This window comes from Rhipicephalus microplus, unplaced genomic scaffold (genome assembly GCF_043290135.1).
Source record: "Rhipicephalus microplus isolate Deutch F79 unplaced genomic scaffold, USDA_Rmic scaffold_13, whole genome shotgun sequence".
In the NCBI taxonomy this organism is placed as follows: Eukaryota; Metazoa; Arthropoda; class Arachnida; order Ixodida; family Ixodidae; genus Rhipicephalus; species Rhipicephalus microplus.
The window spans coordinates 11,060,479-11,086,642 of record NW_027464586.1 but is presented as its reverse complement, the minus strand read 5'-3'; the positions used below and the strand labels follow the sequence as shown (position 1 = coordinate 11,086,642).

Genomic DNA, 26,164 nt, shown 5'->3' with positions numbered 1-26,164 from the left:
TAATAGTAAGACATCGCATGAAGATGAGCCTATTAAGCTGCACAGTGCATCGCGTTTGGGGATTACACTACGAGTGTTAGCCAGTAAAAATGAAAGTGGCCGATTCCGTGAAGAAGGCTTATTTCGCGATCTCAATGATGGCTATTGGCGTTCTTCAACTACCCTATTAGTAATGTGGTCGTAATAGTAGGTTTTATCATTCGTGATAAGCTTTTCATGACGTAACCTGTATCGCATGTTCTGGGCCCTTCCAAACTCGGAGAGGCGTTTATGGGCAAGGCGCGTGCTGGGGGAGAAGTCTTGCGCGACGGCATAGCCTGTATCTTTGAATTTGCGCCCCGAAGACAAAATGCGCTCTTTATAATTAAAGTGAGCGAATTTCACGATTATAGGCCTGCGTTTCCCAGTTTTGTAAGACCCGATGCGGTGTGCACGCTCGATATCGCGCGGTTCTACCTGTATGTCTAGGATTTGTTTACAATGCTCGATGACAATTTTTTCGGAATCGAGCCATGTTTCCCTAGGTTTATCTTCTATGCCATAAAAAACAAGGTTATTTCTTCTAGATCTATTTTCAGCCTCATTCATCCGGGTAGACAGTGCATTTATCTGTGCCGTATTTTCGGCACATGTCTCATTCACTTTAACTAATTCAGCCTGCATGTCGTCGATACTAGCACAAGAAGTCTCAATTTTGTCGAGCCGTGCTTTAATTTCACTGAAAGTTTTATCATGATCAGCCAATTTCTTTTCGATCGACTTTAGCTGCGCCAGTATCACCGTCTGCCCGGATTGCAGTTGATTCAAAACTTTCAGAATTTCTTTGTCGGGGCCGGGATTAGATTCAACATCACCAGCTAGCAAGACAAGGTTTAGTAACATATGAGAACAATCACTCACAATGGAACAAAACGCCGTGGGCCCGGCAGCACCAAGAGTGCTTGGTGACTAGTTGGTTTTGCGTAAAGGCAATAAGAGTTCATTACCTGCACCAGGAAGAAGCGAGGAACGTTAGCACGGGCCATCGTTACCATGCTGCCAGACCCACTGAAAGAAGTGTTGCTCTGAGCTTGCTTTTTAACCAAATCCCACGCATGCGTGGAATGTGCAGGAGAGGTTCCGGTGTTCAAGTGGCCGACTGAAAGCCACGGTGCTTGTTGATACGGTCGACGGCTGGGCACGAAGTGCGCAGACCAGGATGCTCCGAAGAAAGGTTGATTTGAGGACCAGAACAGTCCCACCGCATGATCCTCGGGCAGCAGAGGCGTCGCGTCCGGCCATGGCCTGACAGCAGATGGTGAGAACGGGGTACGGGGGCCGGAAGGCTCCAGTAGCTGCAAACTCCAGAGTCCGAGAAACTGCACCAGGAAGAAGCGAGGAACGTTAGCACGGGCCATCGTTAGCATGCTGCCGGACCCACTGAAAGGAGTCTTGCTCTGAGCTTGCTTCTTAACCAAATCCCACGCATGCGTGGAATGTGCAGGGGAGGTTCCGGTGTTAAAGTGGCCGACTGAAAGCCACGATGCTTGTTGATACGGTCGACGGCTGGGCACGAAGTGCGCAGACCGGGATGCTCCGAAGAAAGGTTGATTTGAGGACCAGAACAGTCCCACCGCATGATCCTCGGGCAGCAGAGGCGTCGCGTCCGGCCATGGCCTGACAGCAGATGGTGGGAACGGAATACAGGGGCCGGAAGGCTCCAGTAGCTGCAAACTCCAGAGTCCGAGAAACCGCACCAGGAAGAAGCGAGGAACGTTAGCACGGGCCATCGTTAGCATGCTGCCGGACCCACTCAACATCTGCTATTGACCCGAGAGTTTCAATAAAATTGTTTGCATACGACTGTCTTATTTTCAAGGAAATCACGGGCACCGATGACCAAGTCTTGTTAAACAGCAGTTTGACGGGAAATGGTCAGTTGTGCACTACCTGTGGTATGAGCTTGAACGCTGACAAAACAGTTCTACTTCGTGTAACAAAGAAAAAACAACCCTTTCAGTTTTTCTATTCATTAAATGGTCCACCAGTGATAGAAAAAAGCCAGTAAAATACCTCGGGATAATGTTCACCAATACTCTGTCGTGGTCAAAGCACATAGATAACATCTGCACATCTGCCACACGCAAGTTAGACCTTTTACGGCATAAACTCAAAGCGTCACCAACTCATTTCAAATTAATGGCCTTCAAGATGATAATACTTTCTAAACTGCAATACGCTTCGGTCGTATGGGACCCCTTCCTTAAAAAAGATAAGTACCGGCTTGAAATGGTGCAAAGACACGCTATACGCTTCATTTTCAACAAATATAGGATCACCGACTCGCCAACTTCTCTAATGCTGGCGAATAGCATTTCAACCTGGAAGATAGACGAAAAATCGATGGGCTGAAACTGCTGTTTGCTCTTTATACTGGTTCCACAAAGGTGAATGCATCGGTATACATTCAGCCATTTCAATCGCGCCCCACGAGACATCGGCACACGCACAATTTGCTTCCGTATCGAGCCCACACAAACATGTTCAAGAATTCGTTTTTCCCACGTACAGTATCGAAATGGAATTTGCTGCCTGAAGTGGTTTTCACATCTCAGTCTATTTGCCATTTTGAGCGTGCCATATTGTCTGTACTGTAGTCTGTACTCGTCTTGCTTCACTGTTTATCGCAATTGTGAATGTATAATAGTGAGATAGACCCATCACCGTTGTTCTGAAGGTCGTATTAACCAGTGTTTAAGCTCATCTATATATCTCTGTATAATGTACTTATCTTCTGTATTTTGTGCACATCATTCATATATCTCGCTTACGTGTGTTTTCCACTTAATTTTTGTGCCTCTCCTGCTTGGTCTTTTTCAAGACCGCAGTATGTTGTAAATAAAATAAATTACTAAAATAAATAACTGCTAATGTAAGTGTTTCGCTGTTGTGCGTATTGTTCCTCAAAACATTGTATTTCCTGAACTTTGTATCTAATTGGTTACCTGTGATGATGTATGCCCGCTTCCTGTATGGGACTTCAGAAGACCTACAGTATCGTTAAATAAATAAATAAAGATAATTTGAATGTTGATCTGCCCAGCTGGCGACTTCAAGAGATTTGTAAAACGGAGCAGTAGGGGTGGCGAAAAAAAACTATAACATTTTTTTTTTTATGGGAGCGGAATAGTCATTTGCTGGTCCAAATTATTGCTATACTCGGGGACAACTTTCTGTGGCAATGAAGGGAAAGCTACGTAGGCGGAGCTACTGCTGCTCTCCACGAAGTAGTCTGGTTCAGCTTGCATTCCAAATGACAGTCATGTTTAAGTAATCCCATTCATCCTAATAAACACTGGCCAAAATGGAAAGTCTATAAGATGTACACATCAAGAATAGCTCTCTGGAATATATCTGCAAATACTACATCTATGAATACCCCTCAGCAAGCACAGTGGGCTCAGCTATATTTGTTAGCACCAATACTTGCTAAAAGTAATGTTATTGGCATAAATCGACAAAATCAAGGATAAAAGGAGTTTTAAATATTTATACGCTACTGTGTTTTATGAAATTACAGAGAAAAATAAAGAAACTTTAATAATGTATAGATAAATAAAAAGACGATTTTATAGATTCAAATAATATTAGTTGTGCATTTAAGAACTTGCAAAACTGTTATTTCATTTTATTGTGAGTTTTGTTGTGAGTTTAAGAATACAAGCTTTTAACAAATATAGTGCAAATATTGTGGTTGTAAACCATTAGATGTTACGCACCTTAGCTAGGATCTACCTTTATTGAGGAGACTGTGGCTTCTCTATTCTCTGCCTTGGTATGCTTTACCCGCCACCGGAGCTCCCCACTCCGCATAGATGCTTGAAGATTGTCGGCATTCTCTTTATAGTGAAGTACAGAAATCGCACACCTGCAGTCCAAGATTTTTGAAGAGCAATGTAATTACTTAATGTAATATGTTTACAAAGGAAACAGTCATTCGAATGAATCTATACATAGATATTAATTTACGAGCTTACAGTTTCAGTCACTCTAGTATCATGGTGTTTAAATGCACAGACATGTTCAATGTAATAGCTAGTTATGTACAGTATGGTTTCTCACTTGGTTGTAATATCTGGCAAATTTCAAATATATTTTCACTGTTCATTTCATTCGTTTTGGCTATCAGCATAGGCATGAGCATGAAGAGCACCCCCCCCCCAGTCCTATAAAAGGGGGGGGGGGCAATGCCAGCTTCATACAAAATCATACAAAGGAGAGGGGGAGCCCTGTGCCAAACCTTGAGCCCCACAAAAGGGGAAGCCTGGGCACCCTCATGACTATCAGGAGTTTGGAATTACAAGAAGGGTATAGGAGCTCCTTCTGAACTATCTCCGCCACTATCTCGCAGTGTTAGTTTTTTGACGGTGTGCGTCTCGTACTTCATACACTCCTGGCTATTAAGCTGTTATAATTATAAAAAAAACTAAAAGTATTGAAATAAAGGCCACACTCTGCGGCTGAGTGAAATAATAAAACAACCTTGTGTCGCTAGTGTTCTCCGAAGAGCATTATGGCTGCGCTGTTTACTTGTTTAAAATGCAAATGTGATTTGTTTTTATAGTGGCGGCCCCAACACCTTCTTTCCGTAATGTCATCTTAAACGAGTGCAGTTTTATAGCGTTGCACCCGTCATGGTGCTTGTGGTCAAGTAATACGGCGTGAAGGCAACGTTAATGCGGTCGGTTTCATGGCGTCCTTCGAGGAAGATGTCTGCTTCTGGGAGTCTGTGGATGTCAAAAGTGACTTCCAAGCCGACACAACCCTCTTCAGAGATGCCAACTGCGATGAGTTGCTTGAATTCAATGACACTTTCAAGCCTCTGTGGCAAACTGATGCCCGAATCGCCGCAACCATTGATGGAACAGTTGAGATTGAGACTGGGTGCATAGAAGAGGCAAACACTTTTGAAATTAAAACTGAAAAGCAGTCACCAGCTGCTCCCACTGGAACTGATGGCGGATCAACGCCAAGGAAGAAATAGAATGCCGAAGAAGAAGCCCTTTTGTTGAAATGCATGAAACATTGGAATAAATGGAGCAAGATTTCTGCCCTGATCAAGACTAACAGCACCATCCAAGTCAAGACGCACACTCACTACCTGCTAAGAAAAAGTGCTCACCAAGGAAAAACCTCTGGTCAAGCCATCGACAACAATGTGCTTGTTGCCACACCGAAAGGACCAGTGTCCAGACCACCGAAGAAGCAGATGAAGACAAAACCGCAGGCGACCTCGCGCAACGAGAATGTCATCGTACTGAAAGAGGCTGAAGCCATTGAGACCTTGAAGAACAAGTTTCTGGAGATTGAAATTGTCAGCATCGACAAGTCTGCCGACGAGGAAGACGACATAGACATAGACTGCGACAGCACCGACGACGTCGTGTTCTCCCCGCCCGGTTTCCCGATCCGCAAGAGTGACGCGTTAGTCAGAGTAGCTACCCCTAAGCTGGCGACCGATTCATCTGCAGAAGACACTGAGAACGAAATAAGTTCAGACAAGCCAGGGGGTCTGGAGGAAAGCGCGTCCGGTGCCGTTACATTCGAGCCTCCTGTTGCAGAAGTCGTGCTGGACAAGTCTGAGATCAGCAAGGATGAGAAGATAATTCGTTCGGAGTTCTTTTCTGGAAGCTCTTCCAAAAAACCGGAAAGGTACCTTAGGATCAGGAACTTCATAACTTTACAAAGATTCACACAACGTAAAATTGATAAAATAAAAAAAGTTGAAACGAGACTTGGAAGCCAATCTGGGTTCTGAGTTTGACGCAGCACTTCTTTTTAGGAAAAAAGAAAAAGAAACATTATATACATATAGATGCATCAGCACATATTCATTTGTCATTACTATGGCTGCTATCTAGATATTGACAACAAAATGAACAGACCAGGGAAAACTCAAAGGGTTAGGACACAACTTTCTAAAGCACAGGTGATAAGACAACCTGCAGAATAAACAATAAAACAAGAGGGGACTGCCACTACCTGAAAAATTAACGCACTCCGCAAAGATATTACACGTTGCATCCATACCTTTTCTGCACTGGTGCAGAAAAACAAACCATCGCATAATAGTGGGATGGTTACAGCACTTCCATACCTATTCAGTTACAGGCTGCAAAGTAATGAGCAATCAAATATATGCTCAACATCTAGAAGTTTGATATCAGTAGCCTTGTAAGTTTTAAGTGCTAATGTTTTTTTGAATATTGTCACTTGTTGATCTGCTTGCTGGAATGGCTGAAAATCCTTGGATTGACAGGTTCATCTATCGCCAATGTCTTTTCGGCAGAGATAGAATAATTCTACGCCACCTGACTATGCAATAGCGCAGTATCAACACATGCTCATAAATATTCTTACTGAGAGAAAATTTCATGATAGGAGAAGGCATAAGACTTTGGCGCAAAGCGGTTGATTATGGCGTCGAACAACTCCACGGAGTACGTCTGCTTCTGAGGTGATGTTTGCCTGATGTCATTGAGTAGACGCTTTGCCGTCAGCAAAGAGTACAGTTTCTCAAAAGCTTCTGTGCCTGCAATGAGTTTTTGAAAAGGGCACTTGTGCAAAACTATTCAAAGCGTGAAACTCAGAAAATGTATGCAAAGTAACGGACGATGATGCCAAGGAAAATATAGGGGATGTTAAAAAAAGTAAATACAATGGAAAAGTGGAGGAAAAAAAGTGGAAAAAAAGATAACTTGTCGTCGGCAGGAACCAAATCTGCGACTTTCTAATAACTTTTCTGAGAGCATCAGACACGTTGTTCGAAGACCCAGGTTTGGTCCCTGCCGACGGCATCGGACATATCTAAGGTCCCTGGTTTGGTCCCTGCCAGTGGCAAGTTATCTCTTCATCAACTTTTCTTTCTTAGCATTTACATAGCAATTACTTCTAATAAAATCTCCTATACACTTCCTGTTATTATTGTCTGTTAGTTCTCATTAATACTGTGTCTAACAAAGAGAAACGTCTTCCTAAATTTGCACTTCTTTCCTTCAGAAGATTATGTAAATTCTATTGTACATTATTCCACACACATCATTTTCACACATTGCAACCACCCCAGCCAACACCATGAATCGCAGTAAATTTTGTATTTTGGTGTATTCACTTCCGATGCTCGACCACGCCATGCTGGCATTGAGAGTACAAGGGGCTGTGGCTCCGATGTTTTTTCTGTATGTGGTTAAGCAGTGACAGCCACAATGCTACCGCAAGGTCGCCATCACCTCCCCCACGATGCACCGAGAACTATAAGTGGTTCACAATCGACTTAGCCCAGAGTCGTATCACAAAGCAGCCCTTTGCTTTTGATGCTGTCAGCAGCTTTTTCTTCACTCCAGCAAAACAAATAAAGTACCAATTCATGTGGAAATAAGAAAACAGTAATGGAAGAGGCAAAAGCATTTTCTAAACACAGCAGTTATTTTCAAAAATACCAACCTTTGCCAACATGCCAAGCGTCAAAAAGATGTTCGATGCCTGGCTTTTCAGTTCTCAAGTACTTCTTCACCTGCGGATGTCTATCGGTGACCAGCTATGCCACCTCCACTCCATGGACATCCAATGATGTAAGGGCTCTCTTGAGCCCCTTCAGCTCCATATGGCTGCTTGAAGCAACTTCATTGCTCTAAACACAAGAAGGCACATTAAGTTCGATGCACACAACTTCTATAAAAAATTCTAGAGCTGTATATTTACAAAAAATTTTATCCCTGGTAAAAAAATCTACAACACTGATCTTTCCATGAAATTACCTTCTACTGATTTAAAACCTCGCAAAAAGTCTCGATCAAGAAGGTATGGCCATGAAGATTCATCCACGTAGAGCCACTGTGGTCATCGCTTAGTGCGAACATCAGGCTGAGGGCAGCTCGGAGTGATAGAACTGCTGCAATAGTGCTAGCAAGTATCTTTTGAGCAACCAAATGAATACATATATATTTTCATTGGGTTTCAAGCAATGAATCTTCACGATAGAATGCACTGTACTCGCGGGCAATTTTTCTTGGCTCCAGAGTCAAACTACACAGTCAAATGAAGGGAAGGCTACAGAGTCAAACTCGACGTGTGCCACCACTGAAGAATACAGTCCAACAATTGCATCCGTATTTCACACGTCAAGATCATAACAAACATCACTGTATTTTCTGCAGGATGTTGTTTATAAGGAGGCGCTGCACACATCAATGACATTCATAATTCTTTTATTTCATTCAGTGTTATTTTGTATTTTTGCACATTTGAAAATGTCGCTCATTTTCCGTACTCCTCATTGTCAAAATGGACTTTTCCTTTGTGGGTGAGCGCTCATCGCCACCCAGCTGTTTCGACAATTCGCCGAAAAAGCTCATGAAGAATTTCACTCACAAATGGCTGTATAAGCAAACGTAGTAAATTGAATGCCTTGTTATTTACCTTTATTTACAGAATACTGTCAATTCTCCATGGCGATTATTACAGGGTTGAGCGTCACTGTCACAACTTTCGTCGTTTGAAACAAAAAAAATCAAAATAATAAAGAACACATAATCACTGAACACAGCAGTACGGCATAGAACAATCATACATAGTTATTTGAACGATAACCAAGTACAAAGTACACCAACGGTACACCGGCAAAAAAAAAAACAGGAGTCGAGAAGAAATGAAGCACGGAAAAATGAAAACAAATCGGGTAGTATTGTTATCAAGGAACTGTATTAAACAATAAATAAATACAGACAAGTGCTTTAGCATGACAATTAGAAACAGGAAGAACTGCGTGAAGAAAAACAGGTGATCACTGTACATGCTAACTAGGTTAGAATAGATCAGTACCTTCAATTAGTTTCATAAAGTTCTCTAATGTTGCCTGCTGTGTGATGACTGGATTCAGTGTGTTCCATTCTCGAATCACGCCCGGGAAAAACGCGCGTAATTCGAACGTGCATGAAGAAATAATGAAACGAGGTCATCGTTCAAAGCACAAGCCGAACCGGACTACTTAGCGGAGTACTTGTGCAGTAGCTCCACTCCAGCAAATTTCCTTCAATTGCCAAGAAAAATTGTCCGCAAATGAAGTCTCAAATATCTCTTACCAGGCTCTGAGTTGCGTAAGTCACAAAAGAGGCAATACATAAGCAATGTCCTAAAAAATCGTAATTATTAAATCTAAACTTGGTATACATTTTCTCATACCTGAACAACCCTGAAATCGATTATTTGATTAAGAGAGGTCCCCAGCAGCGAATACGTGCCGTATTTAGCACAATGTCTAGGTGAATTTGAGCGGATGTCGCCGAAAGCTTCACACCGATGTTGTTCTCTTAGACACTATCAAGCAGGGATGTCAACTGTTGCTACCAGATTTAAAATATGAACAAGTTCAGTACAAATGAAGCCTCCACATAACACGTGACTACTAGTGTAAGAAGTGGTAAACAAATCGTCACGACACACTATTTGAGCTAGACATACTTCAAACGAGATCAGTACAACTTGACAAAAGATGGTTAACGTGAAAATTCCAACACCATTAGAGTGTTACATTGCATTGGTGCCACCTATACAATACCAGCCACCAATCGGCAGTCAAATTTTAATGTAGGCGAAACGCCTCAGGCCCATGTGACTTGACTGAGAAAGCCAAAAATACATTGCAGTTGCACAACAAACCACAATATGTTACAAACTCCGCTGCCGCTGCCATCAATGGCCCCAGAAACCGAGTATTTACAAATGAAAGAAAGGCTATAGACAAACTAAAGCACTCCACACTTGGGTTAATATGTTCTGTGAATACTGTGGCACTCCAACATACATATCATTTGCACGCTTTCAGAATGCGGTGTTGCCTGAAGTAAGTCTGAGTCAGCGAAGCGTACAACTCGGCAGTTACACGGCACACATACACACTGTTACAGTGTGCCAATGTTGCGATGTCATCGCTTTTTCAGTCACTTCTTAACCTGCTACTTTACAAAGGATGGGAAAAAAGTGTTTCCGTACACTTAATGCTACAGTTGCTCGTAGGCTTACGAAAGTGGTCACTTCAGTGGGCAATGATGACGAAAACAAAATTGCAGGTAGTGCCTATATTTGCGTTGTGTATCAAGCTTTTTGAACTGATATTTACACTCTCACTGGCTCCTTCATCCATTGCTGCAACAAGTTCACAGGTCATAACATATGAGTATATATGTTTGCATGCACTCTAGGATGATCAAATCTGCTTTTCCTTTACATATTTCATTGTCATGCACTAATCAAGACTATCATTATCATCCTTTTAGTTTTTTATTTCTTGATGTTTGTTTCATGCCTAAAATAGCCCGCCAAATTTGTTTTCTTCACTTTCATTGAATTCTGTTGACTGAAGTCTCGCCATTTTCCATTTATTTACAATAAATCAACATAGACGGGCTCATGTAAGGTACTGCATGGCAGGCACCACATTAGCCGAAAGTGAAACATAGGTATCTTGTTTACTGCTGGAAAAAGAATGGTCTTCTGCATGTGATGAAAGCTCCTTTCAGTGAAGCAGCATAATCCTGCATTCTTCAGGAACCGGAGACACTGCGAAGGGCTGCTGCCAGTGAATAGGATAGATGCAGCAAAGGTCACATCACCCAAAGCACGCTGCCCTTTCTTTGGCTGACTGTACCACCTCCAGACGTGCTGCGCACCACACCTCATTTGCACAGTCGCAAGGAAACCTTTCACCTGCAAGAGGTTGTTGTAGCGAAAGAGATCGTGAAGTCAGATACACACCGTTGAAAAGTGTTTCAGCAATTTGACAAGCTAGAAAAAAATTACACCATCTCCTACTAAAGGGAACCATGAGGGAATGCGAAGCAACATTAGGGGTGCACACAAAGTTGCCGTTTACATTCACTCGGAATTTTCTGTTAGTGTGTGCACTTAGATTTAGTGATTGTATTATCAATACATTTTGTTTAACCAGTGTCGAGGAAGTCTCTCAACTCTCACAGCAGACTCGCGTTGTCACTGTGTAGCGAAAGCGGTAGGTCAATGCCAAAGGTTGGTTTCGACATTAGTGCACCGGACCTCGGGATTTGCAGCTAGATGCCTACGCTTGGCTTGCGTTTCCATGACCCCTAGTCCGAGGAAGTGCGCTTCTCTGACGTGAGGAAGTGCTGCCAAAGCTACTCGTGGCGAACTTGCTGGACGTTTTGTATGGTGCTAGATACCATCGATATAAATCCATAGAACGGACAGTTATTCTTCTCCCAATTGTATTTTTGGTTGTGAATCTCTACTAGGGATTTGGTAAACACATGTGCGTACGAAAATGTTGACATGCGTAAATTTGATGTAAGTGCTCCTTTAAAATGTAAAAAAAGCACACATAGAGGATCGGCGCTGTACTTAGCTGGTTCATATGAATACATATAGCAATACGTTGAAACTGCATACAACACAGTCTACAATATATACCTTTACTGAAGCCTGAGCAGGAAGCCCACAAATGTTGCAGGTCCTAAAGAGTTCCAAGTGGGAGTCCTCATATATACAAGAAACTTCCTTGGGACTGGACCTTCCTGCTGGCCCAAGGAAACACCTGAACTGAGAGACCTGTAAGACGGAAATACCACAACATGTTCTTTTTAATTTCAGTCAAATTTCACATTAAAAAAACTTTTAAGGATATTCACCATCAGTCTTGCCAGCTGTTCAAATAATTCACTTACAACAAACATTTAATATGCAATGAAGAGGTGATGCTACTGGAAGAAAGAAAAAAAAACTTCCTCAAATCAGAAGTCTAGGGAAATGAAATTTATGTTGTATACATAGGCATTTTAGTCGCATGCCAAATGCTGCTACCTTCATTTAGTGTAGTTCATTAAATCTTTATGTCTACTCGCTTTCATGCCAAATCTTTCTAACTACAATTCATGAGGCTTCTGAGCTATTCAAAAGATATTCATATGTATCATCGTTGGGGTCATCCCGATAAGGCAACGATGGCTCATAACGCACAGGTGTCGCAGGGATCGCTGGTATCACAGGTGCCACAGGTGTGGAGCAGCGCGGCTGCTTAAGATGAGCCACTACATCCGAAAGGCCAATGTTTGTCTGGCATTCTGCAAATGTAACCAGACGAACATGAGTTGCGTCAACAGGTGAACAAATATTGTTGGCGCTTTATGAAGCTGCACATATGAACAGGCAACTAAGCATTCAAAAAATAGGCTCATAATCAGTTAATGTTCTTGTAGTAGAGAAACTGCTACTTTTTGTCAGAGAGCAGGCTATTGCTTTCATGCTACAATAATACATGGTAGAGTTTAGCTTCCCAACTCTGCATAGTCTAGACACGACAGGGAAGGGCACAAGATCTATTTTAGCAAATTGTAGGGTTTTCTGAATACTATAACAGTAGAATGCAGAGTTGGGCTGGTTAGAATGCTTGCATGGCTGATGCAGCACTGAAGACAAAAACATAAATACGAAGAGGCTCCGTGCACTCTAATTTTTTTCACGTCTGTCTTTAGCGATGCATCAATAGTACAATACTATGCAAGTACACGGCGTTATTAGTACTTAAACTCCACTGAAATACAGATACCGTATTTGGAATTTTATTCCTCTAACTCACACAGAGAAAGAAGCATAAGAATTTGGCATGACCTGAATGAAAAATGCTTGCGCAACTGGTGCCAGAAGGGGGCAGATTCTCAAGGTGACACTGAATGCTCCATTAAGTGCCAACTGCCCCTCCCTGCTAGCGTACGAGCTTAGCAAGGTTCTCTGACACCACCATGCATGAGAACCCCTGCTGAATTATAGATGTCAATGTAAGCGATTGAAACAATACACACCTGTTTCTTTCAATGTGCTAGCCGTGTGGATTCCAATAGATGCATTTGTGACTTTGAAAGCAACATTGCCACTGCATTGTGTTGCTGCATTTCTTGTGGCCACTTTGTCGGATGCCTGCATTGCAGCATGCATTTGTGCCACGAGAATGAAGCACCGTGTTTCCACGCTTTGCCCTATAAAACAAAATATAAAATATTGTTTCATTGATTTAGTCATAATGACATCACTACATGTCTTGGTACCTTTCAAGAGAAGAATGATCACTCATGTGCAAAGGCCACTTAACAAAAGTTCAGCAATGCAAATGGCAGTGTCATGCTGAAGTACAGCAATGTACTTTGGTATAATCATAAAGGACCACAGCAGCCTAAATGCAGCTGGATGAAAGGTGCATGATATTTCTGAAACGGGGCAACTTTGAACTATGACCAAGCATTAATCCAGATCACATTTTGGGGTGTCAACAATTTTGGTTGCTGGTACCTAGTCCAAGAATTGATGGGGCACATGTTATGGGTCACTGCATAGGTACAAAACATGTAATGTCAGTGAGTGCAAAACATGTAAAAGGTTGACCTTATAAGCATACTGATTTGCATTAACTTTTGTTCTATATATATTACTTTTGCCTTTGGGATTCAGGGTAAAAAGTACGCCATGTCAGCCGATCATCTGCAACTCCCGTAAAGTATGCTCAAAAGTACTTGGTGTAGTAGCTTAATCAAAATATACTCGAATTTTTTTGCACTGTTGATTAAATCAAGCTAGCTGTGCAGCTCGCGTGTTTTTTAGGCATTTCAGACTTCGTGACAAAACACACTGAAGCTGTGCCCATTCCTTTTATATGAAGACCGAAAGTTCGATCCCGATTGAGGCTACTTCGCGATCGACAGTGAGTGTGAGTAGTGCCAATCGGAATCAGCTCATCACGAGTGAAAAAAGCTTTTACGACAACGACAGGGATATGAGGTGAATCTAAACATGTGTACTGTCATATTTACAAGTGAATAGCTGACTACTCCGATTTTCCACTCTGATACCGCACTTTACGCACCTGCTGCAGGCTTCACCCTAATGACATCACAGGCGTCTGACGAAGCGGCAGGCTCGCAATTCTTGCTTGACAAGCTCTGCGTTAAATGCAAGGTATTTATCAGTCCCGGCCGCACTCTCAGAGCTCAGGAACAGCAACTACGCACCTCATGTCGCGGACGTTGGGCGAGTGGATCGCTGCTTTCAGCTGCAGCAGGGCACACGGTAGGAATAGACCCGGCCTTGAGAAGGGGCCTCGTACTGCCAGTGAAACCTAACTGGTTCGCCAGCACAGGATTTATCCTGTAGCAGCTCGCCGCAAAGTGAAGGGAGCAAATGTGGCTGTTCTTCACAGGCGTTCAGTCCCTCGGTCCAATGGCACGTACGAAGTCAACCCACTGGCTGCGTTGAGGTTCGTGGCTTGGAAAAGCATGAAATGCCACGCACTTTCGGCTTTTTCCGCGCCTCCACGTGCAGGTTATCACTACGCAGCGGTTCCCCTCATGCAGTGCAGCACAACGCAAATCAGTCGATTAGACAAGATGACTCGCATGCACGCTTCAACACAGCAAGGAGACCCACTCTCCAAACACACTCAGAGATCGTTGACGTCACCGTTACTAGCGTATCATCAGTCAGGATGGTATTTGTGGTATGTATCACACCCACTATTACAGCGAACACGTATCACTAGTGTCGATGTCGCAGGGCAGCCTGTTTTTTGTTTTCTCCCTAGTTTTGCTACGCTGTTTGACGCCGAAATAAAATAACTTTCATTCGACGGACGCCATTCATATTTGCCCAAGAAGACCTATGCATACCAAGTACCAAGCGATCGAATGATGGCCACATCTCGATGTTGAAACTTCTTGATGTGTTTGGCGGGCCTCCTAATAAGCTCGATTTCAATATTGGAATGATCACTTTCAAAGTCTTGCTGTCTATTAAGCCATCGGGCAGATTGTGTGTTTTTTATAAAAGTAAAGTCGGGTGTGGTATCACCCCAGACACTATTTCCTTGCCTAGTGGGCAATGTGCGGTCGGTGATGAGGGTTAGGCCTTCCTGCTGCGAGTCGAGCCAGAAATCCTTGCCTTTGGGGTGAGCGGGTAGAATTGGGGGCATTAAAGTCCCCTCCGATCATTACAACTTGGTTGCCCGTAATGGTAAGCTTAACAAAAGTTAAAGCTCTGTGCCGTGTGAATTTCGGGTTACTGTACACTTTTAGGATGAATACGTACATTGTCTTGTGCTTTTCTTGTGGGTATGATTTCATTTAGTATATTATTATATATAATTGGTAACCTGTGTGCGGTGTTGTACTGCCGTGTGGTCCCAATGCACTAAGGTTGTAAGGGCTTTAGTTTCGGTCTCGGCACTGCCGATAGAACAGTAGCCAGACAACTTAGCGAGGCCATGCATCTCCTGTAAAATGATATGTGGTTTTTCTTCATTTTTAAGATACTGGTGTTGGATGGCTTTCTTGTTTCTGTAACTTATGCAATTACATTGCCATTGTACATAAATGCTGCATCTGTCCATGGCGGCAATTACTGCCGAGGGGGGGCCGGGTCCATGATAGTTGGCTTTAGTAGAGGAGGTTTGATGATTGTTTTAATGGGCGCTACTTCACTAGCTTGTAGATCGGTAATAGAGGGCCATTTGTCAAGTTTTGTTACCCTAGTAGATAAGCTATCTAGTTGCTACTGGTGAACCTGCTGTTGTACTTTAACTGTGTTAATTTGCTGCATAATAGCCGTTACCCATGCTTTGATTTGTTCTCCCGAGGCTTCCTTGATGTTGTTCATTGCTTCAATTTGATTCTTCAACTTTGCCTATTCGTTAATCTACGCATTGTTCAAACTCCTCTTGACAATTGTGCAACATGTTTGCAGTCTTGGTTTTCTTGTGCTTGCTAGTAACATTGCCGTTAATCTCTACTCCTTAGGGAGAGGGGAATCGGGGCTCTCCTCCATGCTGGTTACACTTCTCTGTGTTATAATCATTGCATCTTTGCAGTGTGCCATGCCTGTTCGGTTCTGTGGTCGTGAACTTCTTCCCTTAATTTTATATTCTCCTCCCTCATGACGGCAATTATCTGATTGTTTTGAAAATCTTCGTAGAGTTTGGCGACTTTCTGGTCAGAAGCAGCCTCCGCGCGTCCCTTAGACTTTGTTTGCCCATCTCACCTTGAACGATGTCAGGATTTTGGGGTTTGTCAGGCTCCCAGCTGACTGGGAGCGTGACTTTGACCTGGAGTGGTTCCTGGACTTGTTGTGGTTCCAAGGCATTGAGCGGTTTTTCCTCTCATGTTGCAAACTGGGGATGGACTCCGATATGTTGTCCCTCGCTGAGTTGGCCTGAAATAGCCTGTTTTGTGCTGTGAAGGACGCGTTCTCTTGTTCTTGTCTGGCTCTTTGCCGCGGTGTTTCCGCACTAGGAATGGGGATCTTTCTTTGCAGGTTCGGGCTGCTGTCGGGTGGTCTAGGTCGCACATTTGGCACCTGGCCTTGCATTCGTGGCTTTTGGGACGGTTTGAAATCCTGCAGCCTCGGCAGATCTTGTTTTTAGGGTTGGGGCAAACATCCGCCCTTGTCACAGGCGTCCACAGTGGTAGCACACGTCCAGCTGTTTTCTGTACAACGAACATCGTAGCAATTCCTCTTCAGAATTCACGTAGCCTGGGACACGGTAGCCGTCGAATAGTACAACCACATTGGTGGTGTTGCCCATGCGCTCGGCCACGAGTGCAGTTGGGTTCCTGGGGTTTATACTGTTTTCTGTTATATCTCGGGCCGGCATATTTAGCGGTATTCCCCTTGGAGGTGTTTTCTAAGGGCTGGCTTCACATGCTTGCGTACCTATTATGATACAGATAATTCACTGGTATCTGTGTGCATGTTCTTCGACAGAAGTGGCGACCACAACGATGTTTTGTTGGTTTGTTGACCCAAGTCGTGCCTTGCTCTCGTGCTGCCTTTGAATTTGTAGACGCTGTTGGCAATGTGGATGGCACAGTGATCGCTGATGCAAAGTCGCCCACGAGGTCGAACAATTATTTGTAGTATTCCATTGAAAGTGGGGGCATTCTGCTAGCTCTGGTGATGTGGGGAAGACGTTCTTTCAGTTTCTTGTCCTTTTGCGCTATCAAATGATTGATGATATGTGGGGTTTAACGTCCCAAAACCACTATATGATTATGAGAGACGCCGTAGTGGAGGGCTCCGGAAATTTAGACCACCTGGAGTTCTTTAACGTGCACCCAAATCTGAGCACACGGGCCTACAACATTTCCGCCTCCATCGGAAATGCAGCCGCCGCAGCCGGGATTCGAACCCGCGCCCTGCGGGTCAGCAGCCGAGTACCTTAGTCACTAGACCACCGCGGCGGGGCCGCTATCAAATGCTGCTCACCTAGTTGCTCTGTAATCTTCCGTGGTCCCACCGGTCGCCATCCGGTATTATTCTCAGATTCTTCTTTTGAATTGCTTTCTCCCTCCTTGGTTACTTTCATCTGGTCAAGAAACTCGACACGCAAAGCATGCAAGTCACTGCGTTTTTCGTGATTCTTCGTGACGCCCAGCTGTGTCGCAGCAGCGACGGCAGTGTCTACGGTGAGTGCTATGGAGATGGTTCTTCTGCTGGCGCAGTGAACACAAAAACGGGCGTAAAATAGTCAAATGTAAGTCCTCCCACCCCATTTTGTTTCAGGATGGTCGCAATGACTTCTGGCCTCAACTCGTAACGAGAAGTCCGCTGGATACAGTAATTTTCGCCAGGAAGCATCCAGAAAACACGGGACCGACGCGATGGGCGACTGCTCCTGCCGGGTGCCTCCCGAATAGTTGGCGATGATACCTTTCTGGTACCAAGAGTGCTCATACTTGCGACCTTGCACATCTGTGTAGCTACGGTACAGGAGTTATGATTTCACATAAAAACAAACATTCTTTTTTTTGTTCCCAATTTTACGTTTTCTATTAGCGACTTGACCGAGAGGTCCTCACGCTCTTTTCGAATGAGCGTTTCTTGATTAACGCTCGACCGCTCACACCAACTTTTAGTTGCAGGCGAGAGTAACGGCACCACTGCGCTTTTTCCGTTGACAGAGACAACGCTACTCACTTCAGCGAAGGGCGGCTCGAGTGACTCACTCGAAGAGTTTTCTGTCCGAGGTTCAACCATTCCCGGCTGCCCTCACGGGCAGAAGAGGCACGCTCAATTCTTGCCCGCCACCAAGGCTTGCTTTCCTCCAGGGGTCACCACCTGCGCTACCACTGTCACAACCATGAAGATGATGGATGGATGGATGGATGGATGGATGTGGCTGTACCCTTTAGATCGGGCGGCGGCTAACGCCACCTAGCCATAATACTTAGTGAACTAACCATTACATTTATCTTTTTTTTCCCTTTAAATAATGAAGTTGAGGATTCGTACTTCGCAGTGAAGGGTTTCATTTTCACTCGTGCCTCGACTTTAGCCACCAATCAGATAACCTCCTTCTAGTTAAGTCTACCCGCTTAAAGTCTATTTTGCCCTCGCTGTCCCTAAATCCCAGTGCTTTGAAAAACTCTGCGCCATCATCCTGATCTATAGGGTGAAGCCCTTTACAGAACATTATCAAGTGTTCGGCAGTTTCTTCTTCCTCTCCACACGCACTGCATACTGTGTCGACCCCTTCGAATTTGGCCCGATATGTCTTGGTTCGCAGTACTCCCGTCCTGGCCTCAAACAGTAGAGAACTACCCCGAGTATTATCATAGATCCTTTCCTTGGCAATTTCCTGCTTAAAAGCATGATGACAGTGGTAATCAACGCCACCTACCACCCGGTAGTTGTAACCTCAAATGCGGCCTTGGGGCCAGACACGTGCGCCGCACGGCGCAGACTTTACAGGGGGGTGTCAGCACCCTCACAGCCTTTAAGAGTTGAACGCGATCGCGAAATCCGGCCCCTAGTGCACCCTTCAACAGCTAAGTGCATATTTATCAATAAGGCAGTGTGGGCAGTGCTTCCAGTTGCTCGTGCTTAAACGTTAGCAACGTTCTGGCTCGTTAGTTGTGGGACACTACTTGACATGAATGTCCCGCAGGCGTTCATTGATGAGCAAGACTGTGCAGTGTGGCCATATCTCTCTGCTGGAAAGGCGCTCTGCTGTAGTCGAGATTGGAGTGCCCTAGTTGAGACACGTTTTTCAGAATGTCTCACAGGTACCGCAGAAACACACGCGCGCGTGTATGGTACATGTTTTTGATCTAAAGCAAGAGTCGCATGGCCTCCAAGGTACACGCCGTACGCTTGCCATATCAGAGCATGAAGAGTCTCACATTGCCTCACAGCAGCACATTATCTAACGATTGCTGTTTGCTTCATCAACGCCTCTGGAAAGGCATGTGTTTTTCGCTAGATGCACATAGTTGTCCATATTTAGGGCTGTTGAAAGTTTCTTTGTGTTTTTAGCGGCGATGGATGTACTATCCCGGCATTTCTCGTCGTAGTTTAATGGCCTCCCGAATGCGCATACAAATCGCCGAATGGGCTCGCTTTCGTCGTGGCAACTGTCGAACAAAATGCCCTAATGAGACTCATTCCACTACATGGCATTTATGTGGTGTTCTTTCCCGGATCAGCATGGTGGCTTTGTGGTAGACACCTGCTTGCCACGGGAGCGGCGCCGGCTCGATCCTCAATGAGACCAAACATTTTATTCTTTATTTTATTTGCTACTCTCTCAATTTCTCGCTCACGGACGATTTTTCGCTCATAACCAATGGTGCCGACGCCGACAGCGGACTTTATGACACGAGCTCTCTGATGCCACGCGTTAAAAAGATATATAAGGAAAACAATCGGGGAGGGAGGCAGGCACAGTCGCTTTGGTGTGAAGCTTAGCCGAAGAGCCTTCAATAACAACCGTAGTGAGCACTCTGCTCCTCGGTGACTTGCCTGATCGACGCGCATTCTCCTGTAATGTCGCCCGGATATATAAACGAAGGATGGATAACGCCATAGAAGTCAGACTTTGCGCTGGTGGTGCTGTAAATGGATGGATGGATTGATATGGCTGTACCCATTAGATCGGGCGGCGGCTAGCGCCCCTTAGCTGTAATACTTAGTGAACAAAAACTATTTTTTTTCTCTCTTTAAATGTTGAAGTTAAGCAGGGCCACTTTGCATTGAATAGTTTAATGTCACTCGTGTCCTGATTGTAGCCACCAATCAGATAAAATCTTTCTAGTCATTTCTACCCGCTTAAAGTCTATTTTGCCCTTCCTGTCCGTAAACCCCAGTGCTTTGAAAAACTCTGCGCCATCATCCTGAACTATTGTGCGAAGCCGTTTACTGAACATTATCAAGTGTTCGGCAGTTTCCTCCTCCTCTCTGAACGCACTGCATACCGTGTCCAACCCTTCGTATCTGGCCCGATAAGTCTTGGTTCGCAATACTCCCGTCCAGGCTTCAAACAGTAGAGAACTACACCGAGAATTATCATTGATCCTTTCCTTGGCAATTTCCTGCTTGGAAGTTTGATAGATATAGTGCCGACTTCCTAATCATGCCTATTCTCTACATGTAGGTCCCCGTTTCATTCACCATCTTCTTAACCGATAGTTCTTTTTGGTTTGGCCCCTTGGATACTTTCTAAGTATTTACCCGCCAATCTTCTGGTTCGCTTCCTCCATTTTGTATCGACATTCCTCATGTAAAAAATAGCCGAAAACCTTCCTAGCCCAACGCTCCTCCCACATTTCTCTCAATCGCTCTTCAAGTTTCATCTTGCTGCTAGCTTCCTTCCAGGTGAAACTATCCTAACTGGGAACAACTAGGACCAGTTCAAGTGGATTATGGTCAAATTACCAGCGGACATGATTTGCCAGTGGATTCCGACGGGGACAGTGGGTTGAACTGGGACCCGTTTGCAACTGGTTCCCACTGGCAATTTGACTATAAGCCACTTTAACTGGTCCCCGCGGAGACCCACCAGCAACTGGTCCCCACTGGAAATTTCACCATAAATCACTTTAACTGATCCTAATTGTTTCCAGTTGCCAGTGGACCCCTGCGGTTCATATAGACAAGGAAGCTTGGCGTTGAAATTATACTTCATTTATTAGAAACTTTGCAGATTGATTGTACAGGGGTTGTGGATTATCTGGATTGTTTCCTTGGATAGGTGGCAGACGCTCGCGATTTCGTAGATCTCATGTATGCAGAACCATCTGAAAGAATTATTTACGCAGTTAGCAAAACTGTAATTCCTACTTCTGGTGCAATACTACCAGAAATCAAATGTCATCGTAATAGAAAATCGTAAAGCCGATATTGCTATCAACCAAAACACTAGTACTATAGTCGCAATTACGGACAGCTCCTGTGAGCAGAAACTGTGGCTCTTAATTTATACTTCTTAATACGCGGCTCAATCGATGACTACACCATTGTGAGATATTTTTATGAAGCAATCATAAGTGCGATTATGCTCAACATGCGATTGCAGTTATCTTCAAATCCCTTTACCATACAGTCAACAGCGTTTGTGAATAAATAGGCACACCTTTATTTTACATATCCGTGAAAGGTACAGGTACACCACAGTACAATTTACAGCCCCGCCGCGGTGGTCTAGTGGCTAAGGTACTCGGGTGCTGACCCGCAGGTCGCCGGATCAAATCGCGGCTGCGGTGGCGCCATTACCAATGGAGGTGGAAATGTTGTAGGTTCATGTGCTCAGATTTGGGTGCACGTTAAAGAACCCCAGGTGGTCGAAATTTCCAGCGCCCTTCGCTACGGCATCTCTCATAATCATATGGTGGTGTTAGAACGTTAAGCTGCACATATAAATCAGTATAATTTACAACCTTGCACTGCAATTATTAACACAATTCGTGTCACGTATAATTAAAATTCTAATTACGTCGAGAATTCTCATAAATGTCACTCTACATTAATTTAACACTATCTGTAGTGATCACGTCTTGGTCTTTTCTGATTTTTGAACCGTCGAGCTTATCTCCGCGGCAAAAAAAAAAAGGGCAGCATATCCACGGTGTGAATGATGGAGAGTTGGGCGAAGCATTCGTCTGTCCATTCGTTCTTGCTTCCGTCCGTCCATGCGTCCGTCTGTGTGATAGTCCATGCGTCCATCCGCCCATCCATGCGTGCGTCTGTTTGTGCATCCGACCCTGCGTCCGTTCATGCGTACATCCATGCATCTCTGTCTGTGTGTCCGTTCATCCATCTATTCAACACTCCAAGTACCACCATCTCGCACCTTTTCATCATATATTCCCCATATAGAAGCACCGCCATCCAGTGCACATTCCAAGGACTAAACGAGAAGTGGCACATGCACACGCACACAAGATGCAAGGAGGTGCGGGCGGGGGGTGAGGTGGAGAGTGGTGCTTGAGTGTCGTTTGTTTGTGAGACCTCACTTTGTCTACATACCAGCCCATATTCTCTCCCCCTTTCTTCTAAAAAGAGCGCTGAAACAAAATTTTGAAAGCGAGAGAACCTGTAAAATAGACTTGTGTAGGTACGCACATCATCTACAAAATCTAAACAAATATTGTAACCCAGAACGTATTAAAAGTTAATATTGTATAGCGTGTAGCCCAACGGCGTACTAATTATGCCTTCGTCATTCGGGTAAACAAATAACCACCCACGTCACGAGTTTTGTGTTGGCTGGTTCTGACGAACAATTTCAACGAAAGAAGGGCAGACTTGTACGGGCTGGTGTTCGAGATTCAGCGGCTATTTTTTAACGGGTCACACATATTTACAATGCCAGAGAGGAGATCACAGGAGCGCCCACAAAACCTTCGTTGAAAAGACTTGTCGACGTGGTGATTCACGTGCACATGGTTTTGTACGTACACCTAGCTTTGCACGAAAACGCGGGATTTCTTTCCTCTATGCGAAAATCTCTCTGGGTCCCGCCTCACTCCGCGCTCTATGGAACCAAGACTTCAACAATTAACATCGTGCGCTCGAGCAAACGAGCTTTCCAGCCATGCGTTGCCAAAAAAAAAAAGCGACATTGTTTGCGTAAGTGCCTTTCGCTCATAGAGTCCGAAAAATAGGAGCTATTTATAACACGTAGTGGGGATGGTCGTAAATTAAATGGCCCTCCGTACGAGAAAAGGGGGAAAAATGACCGTAGTTTCCCGAGTGGGAACATTGGTTAGCATGCGGAGCATATATGATGAACTGCGCTAAATGTGGTTTGTAATTTGCGACATGCGTGTGTGTTTGAGTGAACACGAGTGAACAAGCACGCACGTATGCTGCGAAAGACTATTTTTATTGATGAGACACTTTGGGTATTCTGAGCAAGATGGCTTTATGGTCCGTAAAGTGAACGGTGAGTGGGTCTGGTTGCAGTGGTCGAAGGTCGAAATTTGCAAAGACGTGGTCGATGCACGTCCCGCGAACCGTGGTCGGATGATGTTTGCCGTCGTGCGTTGCTCGTTTCAGTGAGTGCGCGACTCCATGTAGTCGACCACCCAATCGTCCTTGATGACCTCGACGTTGAAGTCGCCAACTATCACGAAGGGTCGTCTTGCGGTCGTTGTTTCAGGTATTCTTCCACGGCTTCGTTGACGTACTTCTTCACGGCGGCACGTGATAGGTTGGGCGCGAGGTACATCGTCATGACGTCGACTCCGCAGACGCCAGCAACGCAGTGCTCGCCGTTAGCGTGTTGTTGAGCGCCGGGCCGCAGTTGGAGGTCTTCGACGGAGTCGACGTCGTCACGCTTGACGTAAATTCCCACGCCGCCCGCAGGTCGTTGGGACCAGTGCGTGCAGGTGGCCTAGCCGTACCACGCAACGTCGACGTAATCGGTGGCGTTCCACGCCTCGGTGAAGCAAAGCACGTCTACTCTGCGGAGTACGGGGTCTCGCACTACGTCAACCGTGTGAGCGCCCAGCGACCTGGTGTTGAGCAGTGCCAGGGTGAAGTGGGACTCGGAGTCAACGTCTTCGAGCGCGCGAAAGTATCATTGGGTGTCCAGCCTGTGTTTCTGCAAACGTTCAAACTCGTCGGCCATGTTCTTGTCGACGTTTTCGCGCGTGATGAAAGTGGTGATCGCCGGCTTCGTTGGTGAGGTACACGCTGTTGACGTCGGTGCAACGGCTCATAGCAACGTACACCAGCTTTTGCGGATGCGTCATTGAGTATTCGTAGACGACTTCGGGTAGGCGCGGCCTTGTCCACGGACGAAGTGTCTTCGGAATTCCTTGCGGTTCCGCCAACACATTGGCTGGCACTATTCGAAAGCACGTCAGTAAGCGTGTTTGTGTATTCGTTAGCATATATTTTCACCAGTGACATCGGAGGTGGAGCGACCGCACAAACCAACCGACGAAGGGCAGCGCGCCCTAACACTCGGTTATTTATAGCGAGCCCCGGCCCTGGCCTGCCCATGCGCACTTTAGCATACAGCTGGCGCACGAAGGGGAGAAGCGAGCGCAGCGCGGGCTGTGTTGAGAGGAGGAAGGGACGCACAGATGGCTGGCGGAGGAGGGGGGGAGGTTGTGGATGGTGATGGCGCATGACTAGCCCCTAGTATAACATGCTCCGCATGTAAAAATGTGACACCACCGCGCCGCAACAACGCCACGTGTTTATCCCCTACATCGTGTGCGCCAGAGAAGTTAAAAAGTCAGGAGTAGACGTTCCCACAAGCTTTCCACCGTCATCGGCAGTTTCATCTGCTGGCTGGTCCAAAGACCTACGGGAAAAGCGCAAGGCGTCGTGTGCAGGATCGCGTGCGCCAACTAAACTAATAACTTCCATGAAAAAAAAAATTGAATGAATGTGTGTGATTGAAGCCCCCTCGGGAGCACAGCTCAGCGCGTTGGGAGGGGGGAGGGGGAGAATCTGATGGCCATGGCTGGTAGAGAGAAAGCGGATAGGGGCCGAAGGCAGGGCAACCAGAGTCGTAAGACTTTTAAATGCAGGAGACAAAGTGGTTCTACAGCTTGAAAAAATGTGTCAGCACAGGAATGACTTCGGTCAAAGGAATAGTGGACCAAGCTCATAGGCAGAACATTGTAAGCGGGTTGGTCATCATTTCAGTCTCGACACCGCAGTGATCTTCTAAACGAAAAGAAACCTTAGCTGGTGGCTCCCCTTTAAATCCTGGCACAGTCAGCAGATAGTGGGAGACAACAACCACACCACTGGGGACACTGCCCTCCTTCTAATTCCAGGGCTTGCAACAAGTCGTGGCAAACATCTCGGCCCTTCTCACCCCTGAAGCCTCATTGGCTTCTCACCCAGATGTTTTGAAGCCGATCAGGCTTCAAAACATCGGGCTTCCTCATATAAATATTGGCGGGAGTTTTCTAGTTTTTTATTTTTCTGTTATCCCAACCAAGTAGAGGCCGAAGGCTCACCTTTGAAATAATACAGATATCTGTACTGCACGCCCTAAACCCGTAGAGTAGAGCTCGTTGCTGCGTTGTGTAGCCTGTCTGCATTCCTTGGAGCGTACAAAGAACGCAAAAGCTCAGGTATGAGTAACTTGAGCCTTGGAAAAGCCCGTGTCGTCAAGCTTTTCGCAGAATAGACTGGGCGAACGCAATGGCAGGTGAGGAACCGCCGAAATTGCTTACGCGTGTCAAACCTGACTGTCAATGAAGAAAAGCTTGAGTAAGAAAAAAAAAAGAAAAAAAAAACGGCACTGCTATGGTGTGTTGATACAGAGGCCTGAACTGCAGGCGTGCTGGCAAAATGTTAACAAGCTCCTCAATTTCTCAGGGTTCGCAAAAATTTTTGACAGCATTACAGTTTGAAGGAATTTCAGAAATGTTGCTGATCGGGCGAGTTGGTCATCCATAAACGTAGAGTGTATTAGCGCAGTACATAAAAAAAGGGGACACGACACAGACGTAGAGATAGGTGGGCGCTAAAATTGCAACTGTTTATTTCATGCCAATCACACCCATTTTATACATCCGTGACAAAGCACAATTCGTCTTCCACCTGTACTTAAACCAAGGAATGTCATTTCCTTTTCTGACAAGGGAATCGATGATGAGCTTACACACAAATGGCCTAATTCTTCTATAGCCTCGGCTTATTTTATCTCCTGTGTGAGCCGATCTCTAGAACGACCGATAAGTATGCAACTAAACAGATTAGGGGAGCATGAAAGAATGACACCTGGCAGAAGTCAGTGGCTTTGTTTCTTCAAGCCAAGCTTAATTGTTTGCCCGTGACTGATCCGTTCTTGATTACGAACTCGCATCAAGTG

At 45.1% G+C, this 26,164-nt stretch overlaps 1 pseudogene; it reads right to left on the bottom strand.

The window, feature by feature from the left end:
* Positions 1-3,657: 3,657 nt before the first annotated feature.
* LOC142783989 (uncharacterized) lies at positions 3,658-15,022 on the bottom strand (annotated as a pseudogene).
* Positions 15,023-26,164: the final 11,142 nt, after the last annotated feature.